This window comes from Artibeus jamaicensis, unplaced genomic scaffold, assembly GCF_021234435.1.
Source record: "Artibeus jamaicensis isolate MK-2021 breed Jamaican fruit bat unplaced genomic scaffold, CSHL_Jam_final contig_3126, whole genome shotgun sequence".
NCBI lineage: Eukaryota > Metazoa > Chordata > Mammalia > Chiroptera > Phyllostomidae > Artibeus > Artibeus jamaicensis.
This window is the reverse complement of record NW_026521723.1, coordinates 3,031,297-3,042,681: the sequence shown is the minus strand read 5'-3', so window position 1 is coordinate 3,042,681 and position 11,385 is coordinate 3,031,297.

Below are 11,385 nucleotides of genomic sequence, written 5' to 3'. Positions count from 1 at the left end.
GCTTTGAAAGACAAACACTGGAGGAAAACTGTTGCAGCCAAAAACAAACAAACAAACAAACAAACAAACAAACAAACAAAACCAGCTTGTACTGCAAGACCACAGGGCCCCTGCAAGTGGCTACTGGAGAATGATACATCACACTGCGTTAGAGGAAGGTGGGAACTGAGCATTGCCATTCCCATAAAACTATGGTAAATTTTTGAAACTGGGAGTCCACTGAGAGTTTCTCAGTGGTGGTGGACATGACCGATTTATACTCTGGTTTCTGCATAGAGATTAGAAACAAGTAAAAGTAGAAACAGAGAGACCTGTTAGGAAGTTATTGCAATAGTTCAAGAAGGAAGCATGGTGGTTTTAACTATGGTAGCATGACATTGAAGGAGGCAGTGGACAGTAGAACAGAGATGAATAGACTATCAAAGATGAAGAGAGGGAGCAGTTGAGGGACACTTCTAGGGTTCTGGCTGGAGTGTTTCAGTGGACTGTGGAGGCTTTTCTTCATTGTAGCAATGCTGGAGGAGGAGGCATTTGAGAAAGGGGTGATCAGTTCACCTTATGATACGTGTCTGAGGTGAGGTGTCTACAAGACTTGTAAGTGAAGATACAAGTAGGAAATTGGCTGTAATAATCTGGAGTTCAACAAATGTATAATTTCTGTATGGATTTGGAGATCAGCATATTGATGAAAACTGCAAAATTATGAGGTTCTCTGGGTAAGAAGTGTAAAGTGAAAAGTGAAGAATATCCCCTTCAGTGCTTGGGGAACTTTAATGTTTGATTGTTGCTTGAAGGAGGTCTTTCCTTTTAAGGAGACCAAGAAGATGTGAAAAGATAAGAAAGAAAAACCAGAAGAATATAATTCCATGGCAGCTGAAGACAGAGTGTGAAAATAATAGTTTTTGTTGTCCAATGATGCACTGAGAAGCAAACAATGTAATGACAGGAATACCCAGCGGAGTTAGTAATGGGGTGTCATCTACATTTTTTAATGATAAGCTCTCATTATTTCCTAAGTGCATGACACAGTTTTACTGGGATTAATATGATTACTTTCACTTTCAATTTCAATGACCCTTTTATCTAAATTTGTTAGAATGCTCTGACTCGTGGAGCTCAGTGAGTTGAGTGCCGGCCTGCGAACCAGTGTGGAGGTTCGATTCCCAGTCAGGGCACATGCCTGGTTGCAGGCCAGGTCCCCAGTAGGGGACATGCAAGAAGCAACCATACATTGATGTTTCTCTCCTTATCTCCTTCCCTTCCCCTCTAAAAATAAATAAATGAAATCTTAAAAATAAAAAATAAATGTATTAGAATGACATCCTGCAGCTCTCAGTCATATAGCCATGAAAACAGGTGACTGGTTAAACGTTGAAGCCTGCCAGTTCATTCAGTACTCTGATATTGTCTGTGAAACAGGTAGATGATTCAGCTAAAGATAAACTATTGCCTTATGTATGCCTGATAAATTCATAATATGTCCTTTGATAAATTTTGAGAGTGCATTATGAGGCTTAGGAACCTTCTCTATGGGATACCTTGGGCTTAAAAGACTTACATTATTCATATACTTGCCTTCCAAGGGAAAACCCCCACAGCAAAAACTATCTTCAGCATTCAAAGATATTCCAGTGATAATGCAGATATGATAGGCATTTGGCCAGGCATTTTGGTCTTTGTTGGCTACTGTGTACTTGTGTGGTAGGAGTGCTTTCTGGAACTTCTCAATTTCTAAGAGTAGCCCTCACTGACCCAGCATGGGAAACAAAAGACTGCTCTGACTCGGGTCTTCCCAGAACAAGCCATTAGCCAGGAGGAGTGATTCCAGGACCATCCTGCGGAAAGTCTGACAGGACCTTCGCCATCAGTTTCAAAGGCTGCCTTTGACAGTCTAATGACTGTCAAGAGAGAGTATATTTTTCCATATTTTCTAGACACACAGACCTATTTATAAACTGTCAAATAACAATCAGTCAGTCAGTAACTTTGTAAAATGGCTTTCCTTTCTCTTTCACCAGTGGTTCTCAATGCTGTGCATGAAAATCGCTGACAGGATCGTGCAAGTATGCAACTACCCAACGGTCATCTCTGGAATGCGGATGTCGGTGTGGCTGGAGGAAGGCCCAGGACTCAGTATTTTTTAATGTTTCACCTGAAGTTTAAATGCATATTTCTGGCTGGGGATCACTGGAATGCTATCAAAACACTTGGCTAAGATCACCCATGGCTTTTTGGTGGCTGTGTCAGTGGCAAAAGTGCTTAGCAAAATGATCTTCACACACATTGCAAGACTGCGGAGAAATACTTCCAAGGCAGAAAATAAAAGTAAGTTTTGGCTGTAAAAGTGGCTAAATCCCATCCCTTTAAGGCAAGATAATAAATCTCTATGAATTTGTCCCTAAGGAAAAATTTTCATTTTCAAAACACTTTGCCATTTTTATAATGGGGGAAAGAGCAATAAAATGCTTGTGGCAAAACAGCAATTCAGAGTGTACTGACTTCTTTTGAATCAAAGTTGATGGTGTCAGTAAAAAAATCATCCTTTTCCTTTGTTAACCCCAAAACACATGATATTTTCTTTTTTTTCTATTAATTGCAATGTAGTTGGTTTCATCAGCTTCAGGAAAGAGAAACATGCAGTCTTACTGTACCTGTGTATCCATTAATCATTTTAAGAGGAGAATGATCAAATTTTATGTTTAGCTAGAAAACTCATGATCTTTTTTACCATTCCTAAGGATATTGGGTGTGAATTTGTTATCATATATAAACCCAGGGGACCTTGATTAGCTTAGTTCTAGGAGATAACTTATACACCATTCACAGACATGCTTATGACTGAGAACAAGTCATTTAAATTCTAAAATTCTTTGTTTGGGAAACAAATATGTTTGGTGCTATTTTCAACTTGTGTTTAACATTTAGCATGTTCAGGGTTCAGGAAACTGAAGCACCATATGTGCTGGCCTTCTATTTTTATAAATAAAGTTTTATTGAAACACAGGCTCATTCATTTACATATTGTCTATAGCTGCTTTTGCATTGCAATAGCAGTGGCTAGTAGTTGTGACAGACACTATCTGACCTGCCAATCCTAAAATGCTTACTGCAGAGTCCTTAATATCAAAAGCCTGATGACTCCTGTGTCAGAGAGCAGTAACACAATACGTAATTGAAAGTTGCTTTAACTACAATGAATTGATTAGTTCACATATCTAGAGATAGGTGAGTCTTTAAATTTTTACTTTTGTTTCAAAATAATATCATCCAGGTCCCAACTGGCCTGTAATATCTCTGTACATTGTTGCAAGATGACTTTAATTGTTCAAGACAACTTATGTTGACCTTATAACACCCACTTTTGAAGAAAGTGTTTTAGTTTTGATGTGGGTACATGTCTGTTAGGAAAAAAACCTTTTTTTGGAAGCCTCTAGCAGACTTACTCTTGGCCTCCATTAGACACTCTTCAGTCACGTGAGCATACCTACATAAAATACAAGCCACAAGTATGCAATGACCATGACTGACTTAGGTGCTGGGAGAGAATCATTTGTATACAGCTGGAGCTCTGTCAGCAAGGACAAGCTAGTGTATGGATGTGGGCTAAACCCCCCGAGTGCCTGTCAGTCAGCCTGAAAACATTCAGATATACTGGTTTTTGGATCTCTGCTCTCACATTTCCTAGCTGAACAGCTAGCTAGCCACTGTGAATTTATTTACCAAATGGTGATAATGTCTGTTTTAGCCTGTTCATATGATAAGTGTCTAGCAGATAGTCTCAATTTCCCAGCTTCCCTTTTCAGTAACCAACATGAGTATTAAGGCATGACCTGATTTTTTTCCACTAGTCCTCAGATCACCCCCATGACTTTCATTGCTGCCATCAGTTGAGTCACTATGAATGATGTTCAAGTTCAGTTTATACAAGTTGGTTGTTATTAGGGAGGCTGAACTCTGTACTCTTGCACAGATAGGGCCAAACTTACATTCATTCTGTAGAGCAATCACTTAAAGTTTTCAAGTCATATGCCTTCTATTGCCCATAAAATAAAGCCTCTTTAGAGTCATTTAAACTTCAAACTCTGAGCTTTCTCCCAGCCAAAGGACTTTCCTTTATTATGGAAAAGGTAGGCAAATTAGTCATATTCATTTTTTAAATAAATTGAGCTGTATTCTTCTTCTTCTCTTTTTAGAGAGGGAGAGAAACATCAGTGTATGGTTGCCTCTCATGGGCCCTTGTACTGGGGACCTGGCCTGCAGCCCAGGAATGTGTCTTGACTGGCAATTGAACTAGTGACCCTTTGGTTCACAGGCTGGTGTTCAATCCACTGAGCCACACCAGCCAGAGCTATATTCACTTTTTTAAGTTTCTCATAAAACAAATGGTCTAAATGTTTATAGCTTGCAATTTTGTTTCTAAAAATTTTTAAAGTACATAGCCATGGTTTTATCCAAGAATAAATTTTAGATAGCCAAAGGTAATTTCCAGGCTTCTTCTTAGGTAAAGATACATTTTATATATTTTTATGTTTACATTATTTATTTAGGGAAGAAAGAATATCTTATTAACAAATCAATTGAAGGCTCACATGCCCCCATCTGGTGACCTGGCCTGCAACCCAGGTATGTGCCCTGACAGGGAATTGAACCAGTGGAACCTTCAGTTCACAGGACAGCACTCAATCCACTGAGCCACACCAGCCAGGCCTAGGACCTTCTCTTTGAGTCTGACATGATTTTGTGCTCTAGTTATCATGAATGATATAAGGATGGTACAATGAATATTTTTCCCAAAGCCTTCATAAATGGAAAGTGTTTTTGAATCCAAAACAACAACTTATGCATGGCTGATATCTGATTTTGTTAGATAATTGCAAATATTTGTCTACAAATTCAGAAATATTCACAAATGTTGCAATAGGAGTGTAAAGCAAATTATACTCTTATATCTGCTATCTGAAGTCTACATGCAGTTTTACAAAATTAATTAAACAGAAATACCATGTAATTGGACTTTGTTGCTTGGTGTTCACAATGTTTCTTCTGGTTCTAATCAATTAAAAGTTGAAGGGATGGAACACGAATTTCCTAATATGCTACACAATTACTGTATATGTGTTTATGTATAATTTTGTAATTATATATCACATAAAAGTTACATATATTTATGTATACATATATACCCACATATATATAGTAACATTATTTACTTTGACTGGTATGGCTGAATGTTTTTTGATTAATGAAATGATCCTTAAGAGCTAGAAAAAGGCTATTAAACTAGTTGATGAAATCTGCATACATGCATTTATTATGAGAGACTATAGAATGCTTATTAAGAGTAAGGAATTTGAAGGGATTTTTTACATCTATATACTGTAAAAGTGAGTAATATGAGCTACCATATAGGATGGTAAGGATTAAAGAAGTAAACGCATATAAAACACAGGATAACACCTAGTAGAGCATTGGTGTTTAATGAAAATAAATTGATACTGCTTTTATTAATAGTATTACTGTAATTATTGTTATAAATTCAGTTGAAGAAGCAAAGAATAAAACAGTCACTGACCAGACTTAAAGTTATAAGAGATAATATGTATAAAATGCTTAAGAGCATAAAAATAAATGAAAACCATAAAGATTTACCATAATTTATTAATTTTTAAAAATTTTTAATTATTGTTCAAGTACAGTTTTCTGTCTTTTACTCCCATCCCAGCCCTCATCACCTCCCTCTGACTTCCAATGCCCCTAGTTTTTGTACATGTGTCTTTTATACTTGTTCCTATAAACCCTTCCCCTTTTCCCCTGAAATTCCCTCCCCTCTCCCCTCCCGACACTGTCAGCCTGTTCTCTATTTTAGTGTCTTTGGTTATATTTTGCTTATTTGATTTTTTTGTTGTTCAGGTTCCTGTTAAAGGTGAGATCATGTTGTATTTGTCTTTTACCACCTGGATTATTTTACTCAGCATAATGCTCTCCAGTTCTATTCATGCTGTTGCATAGGGTAGGAGCTCCTTCTTTCTTTCTGCTGAATAGAATTATATTGTGTAAATATACCATAGTTTTTGGATCCATTCATTTACTGATAGGTACCTAGGTAGCTTCCAACACTTGGCTATTGTCAATTGTGCTGCTATAAACATTGGGTACATAGGTTCTTTGGGATTGGTGTTTCAGGGTTATTAGGATATAATCCTACTAGTTGAATTGCTGGGTCAAAAGGCAGTTCCATTTTTAGTTTTATGAGGAAATTCCATACTGTTTTCCATAGTGGTTGCACCAGTTTGCAATTCCACTAATAGTGCACTAGGGTTCCCTTTTCTCCGCAACCTCTCCAACAGTTATTTGTTGCTTTGTTTATGATGGCCATTCTGACTGAGGTGAAGTGGTATCTCATTGTGGGAAAACCATAAAAAATTGAAAAACAAGCAGAGAAAAAATGAGTAAAAATAATATTTATGCATTGTATTATATACAGTTTATGTATATATAGATATATAAATGTATAATGATGTACTTATATATGAAAAACAGTATATTAACAGTACATATAAACATTTACTATATATGTATAATACATATAGCAGTAATTTGTTATCCCAGTATTTGTGTGTGTGTATATATATATACATATATATATGTGTGTGTGTGTGTGTGTGTACACATATATGGCAAAACACAAAGATAAATTTAACAGCAAAATAGATACAACTGTGGGGAGAATTACCATGCACCCAGCACCAGCACATGGAGATAATAACAAGTAAAGAAGGGAGGTAAAGAGCCCAGTGGAAGACAAGAGGATGGTCTGACAAATGCTTGGTCATGTTCCCATAATAAAGACATAGGGAGAATAGGGGTAATGTACTGAAGAGAAATACTTAGAAATGAAGAGTAAGAGAGCCAATGAATGAAAGATTGAAATGATGAAACAAAATGGTCTTCAAATTCTGTAACTATACTAAGTGGGATATAAACAAAAGCGAATGCATATAATGGAAGTTTATAGAATATAAATGGCATAGTGAGTATCAATATGGCTACATTTGAAATCATTTTCATTAATATTATTTAATATAAAGTGAAGTAAAAGTTTAAAATCATATTTGGAAATAACATACACTGGATTTGGTAGAATTGCATGGATTATGAGATTTTATCTATATCTCAAATAGCATTTTATGCCTCTGGAAAAAATATAAAGAGAAAAGTAAAGCTCATATGGAAACATTAATAGTCTATTGATAGTAACTGTTGCAAAAGTGCATGTTATATTCTTTTCTGTGCATTTGAAATATTTCAATTTTTTATTTTTTAATTAATTTATTTTTATTATATTTTTTCATTACCCTTTAGTCCACTTATAACCCCTGACCTACCACAGTCTCCACGCTGTTGCCCATGTCCATGAGTCCTTTTCCTTTCTGCTGAATCTCTCCACCTCCTTACTGACTGCCTTAGCTATAATCCTGCTATCCATGAGTCCATCTCTACTTGCTTATTAGTTCAGTTCATTCATTAGATTCCACATATTAGTGAAATCATATGGTGTTTGTCTTTCTGTAACTGGCTTGTTTTACTTAGCATAACACTTTCCAGATCTATTCATGCTGTTGCAAAAGGTAAAATCTTTTTTTTACAGCTGAGTAATATTCCATTGTGTAAATGTCCCATGTTTTGTTCATTCTCATCTACTGCTGGACACTTGGGTGCTTCCATATCTTGGAGATTGTAAATAGTGCTGCAGTGAGTATAGTGGTGCCTATGTGCTTTCAGATTAGTATTCTGAGTTCCTTCAGATATATTCCCAGAAGTGGAATCACTGGGTCAAAAGTCAGATTTATTTTTAATTTTTTGAGGTATCTCCATACTACTTTCCACAGTGGCTGCACCAATCTGCATTCCCACAAATGGTACAAAAGGGTTCCCCTTTCTCCACATCCTCACCAGCACTTTTGTGTTGATTTATTGATGATAGACAGTCTGACAGATGTGAGATGACATATCATTGTGGTTTTAATTTGTATGTCTCTGATGATTAGTGATGTTGAGCATCTTTTAATATGTCTATTGGCCATCTGCATGTGCTCCTTGGAGAAGTGTCTTTTCAGCTTGTTTCCCCATTTTTAGGGGTCTTTTTTGGTGTTGAGTTTTGTAAGTTCTTTATAAGTTTTGGATATTAACCTTTTATCATATGTAATGGTGAGTATGTTCTCCCATCTGTGGATTGTCTTTTTATTTTGTTGATGTTTTTCTTTGCACTGCAACATTTTTTAGCTTGATGTAGTCTTATTTGTTTATTTTTTCTTTTGTTTCTCTTTTCGTTGCCTGGGGAGATACATCTGATAAAAACTTGCTACAAGCAATGTTCAAGATTTTGCTGCCTATGTTTTTCTAGGATTTTTATGGTTTGGGTCTAATGTTTGAATCTTTAACCCATTTTGAACTTATTCTTGTGTGTGACATATAAAAGTAGTCTAGTTTTATTTTTCTGCATGTATCTGTCCACTTTTTCCAACACCATTTATTGAATACACTATCTTTAACCCATTGTATGTGTTTGCTTCCTCTGTCAAATATTAATTGACTATAAAGGGATGGGTTCATTTCTGGAATCTTTATCATGTTCCATTGAGCTACATGTCTGTTTTTATGGCAGAACCATGCTGCTTTGGTTACTGTGGCTTTATAGTATAGTTTGATATTAGGCAGCATGATTCATCCAACTTTGTTCTTTCTCAGAATTGCTGTTGCTATGTAGAGCCTTTTGTGGTTCCATATAAAATTTTGAAATATTTATTCTAGTTCTGTGAAATATGTCATTGGAATCTTGATAGGACTTGTGTTGAGCCTAGATTGCTTTGGGTAGTATGGACATTTTAATGATGTTAATTCTTCCTATCCATGAGCATGGTATGTGCTTCCACTTACTTGTATCTTCTTCACTTTCTTTCTTCAGTGTCCTATAATTTTCTGAATACAGGCCTGTTACATCTTTGGTTAGGTTTATTCTGAGGTATTTTATCTTTTTGAAGCCATTGTAAATAGAATTGTTTTCTTAATTTCCCTTTATGTTAGTTCATTACTGGCATATAACAATGCAACTTATTTCTGGATATTAATTTTGTACCCTGCTACATGGTTGAATTCATTTATCAGTTCTAGTTGTTTCTTGATGGAATATTTGGGATTCTCTATGCACAGTATCTGCAAATAAAAACATTTTTACTTCTTCCTTTCCAATTTGGATGCCTTTTATTTCTTCTTCTTGTCTGATTGCTGTGGCTAGGCTTACAGTACTATGTTGAATGAGAAAGGTGAAATCAGACATCCCTGTCTTGTTCCTGATCTTAATGGGAATGCTTATACTTTCTGACCTTTGAGTATGATGCTAGCAGTGGGTTTGTAATGTATGGCCTTTATTATGTTCTTTATTATGTTTTTGTATGTTCCCTCTATTCCTACTTTGCTGAAAGTTTTTTATGTCATAATGGTTGCTGGATTTTATCAAAAGCTTTTTCTGCATGTATTGATATGATAATGTGGTTTATAACTTTGATTTTGTTTATGTGGTGAATCACATTTATTGATTTGTGAATGTTGGACAAATCTTGCCTTCCCAGAATAAATCCCACTTGATCATGGTGTTTTGTCTTTTAGATGTATTGCTGTATTTGGTTTGCTAATATTTTTTGAGGATTTTAGCACATATGTTCATCAGGGATATAGTCTTATAGTTTTCTTTTTTTTGTAGGGTTTATCTGGTTTTGGAATTAGGATAATGCTGGTCTCATAAATGAGCTTGGGAGCCTTCTCTTTTCTTAATTTTTTTGAAATAGTTTGAGAAAGAGAGGTGTTCTTCTTGGAATGTTTATAAATCACTACTTCAATTATACTATGTATAATCTGTCTGTTCAGATTCTCTGATTCTTCTTGATTTAGTTTTTGAAGATTGTAAGTTTCTAGAAACTTATCTATTTCATCCATTTTGTCCAGTTTGTTGGCATATAGTTATTCATAATGTTTTCTTAGAATCCTTTGTATTTCCTTGGTGTCAGTTCATTTCTGATTTTGTATTTATTCAGATCCTCTCTATTTTTTTCTTGATAAAACTGGTTAAAAGTTTGCCAATCTTGTTTATCTTTTCAAAGAACCAGCTGTTTGATTCATTGATTTTTGTACCTTTTTAAGACTCTATTTTGTTTATTTCAGCCCTGATGTTTATTACTTACTTCTACTCAGTTTGGGTTTTCTTTGTTGTTCGTTTTCAAATTCCTTGAAGTATAAAATTAGATTGCTTGAGTTTTTCCTTTTTTTTTTTTGGAGATAGGCTTGCAATGCTATGAATTTCCTTCTTGGGGTTGCTTTTCCTATGTCCCACAGATTTTTGGTTGTTGTGTTTTCATTTTCATTTGTTTCCAAGTATCTTTTGATTTCTTCATTGATCTCATTTTTGACCCATTCATTGTTCAATAATGTTATTTAGCTTCCATGCTTTTGCATATTTTTCAATGTTATTTTTAGGATTGATTTCTATTTTTATAGCATTGTGCTTAGAGAAGATGCTTGATATGATTTCAATCTTCTTGAATTTATTAAGACTTGTTCTCTGTCCTAAGTGTGATTTATCCTAGAAAATGTTACATTTTCAAAAGTCTTTTTAGCTTTTGAAAAGTATGTATATTCTGCTGCTTTGGATTGAAATGTTGTGAAGATATAAATTAAATCCATAGATTTAATCCACACTAGATCAACAGTGTGTCATTTGAGGCGACTATCTCCTTGTTGACTTTTTCCTAGAAGATCTATCTATGGAAGTCAACATGGTGTTAAACTGGATTTCTGTCAGTCTCTCCCTTTATGTCTATCAAGATTTGTTTTACATATTTAGGTGCAACTATTTTGGGTGTGTAAATGTTTACTAGAGTTATACCTTCGTGTTGGATTGTTCCCTTTATTATTATATAGTGTCCTTTTGTATCTCTTACTACAGCCCTCATTTTAAATTCTTTTTTGTCAGATATAATTACTGTTACATCAGCTCTTTTTCCTTTTCCGTTGCGGTAAATCTCTTTTACCTTCTCTTTTTTTAATGTGTGTATTTTTCAATCTGAGATGGGTCTCTTGGAGGCAGCATATGCATGAATGTTGTTTTCTTATCCATTCAGCTACCCTCTTTCTTTTGGTCAGAGTATTTAATCCATTTACATTTTAGGTGATTATTATAGATACATATTTAGTGACATTTTATTATTAGACTGATTTCCTCTGTTGTTATTCTTGTTGTTGTTCTTCCTCTTCTTCAAGCAAGCCCTTTAACATTTGTCACAGTGCAAACCCCTTTAGCTTTTTTTCTGGAGAGCTCCTTATTTCTCCTTC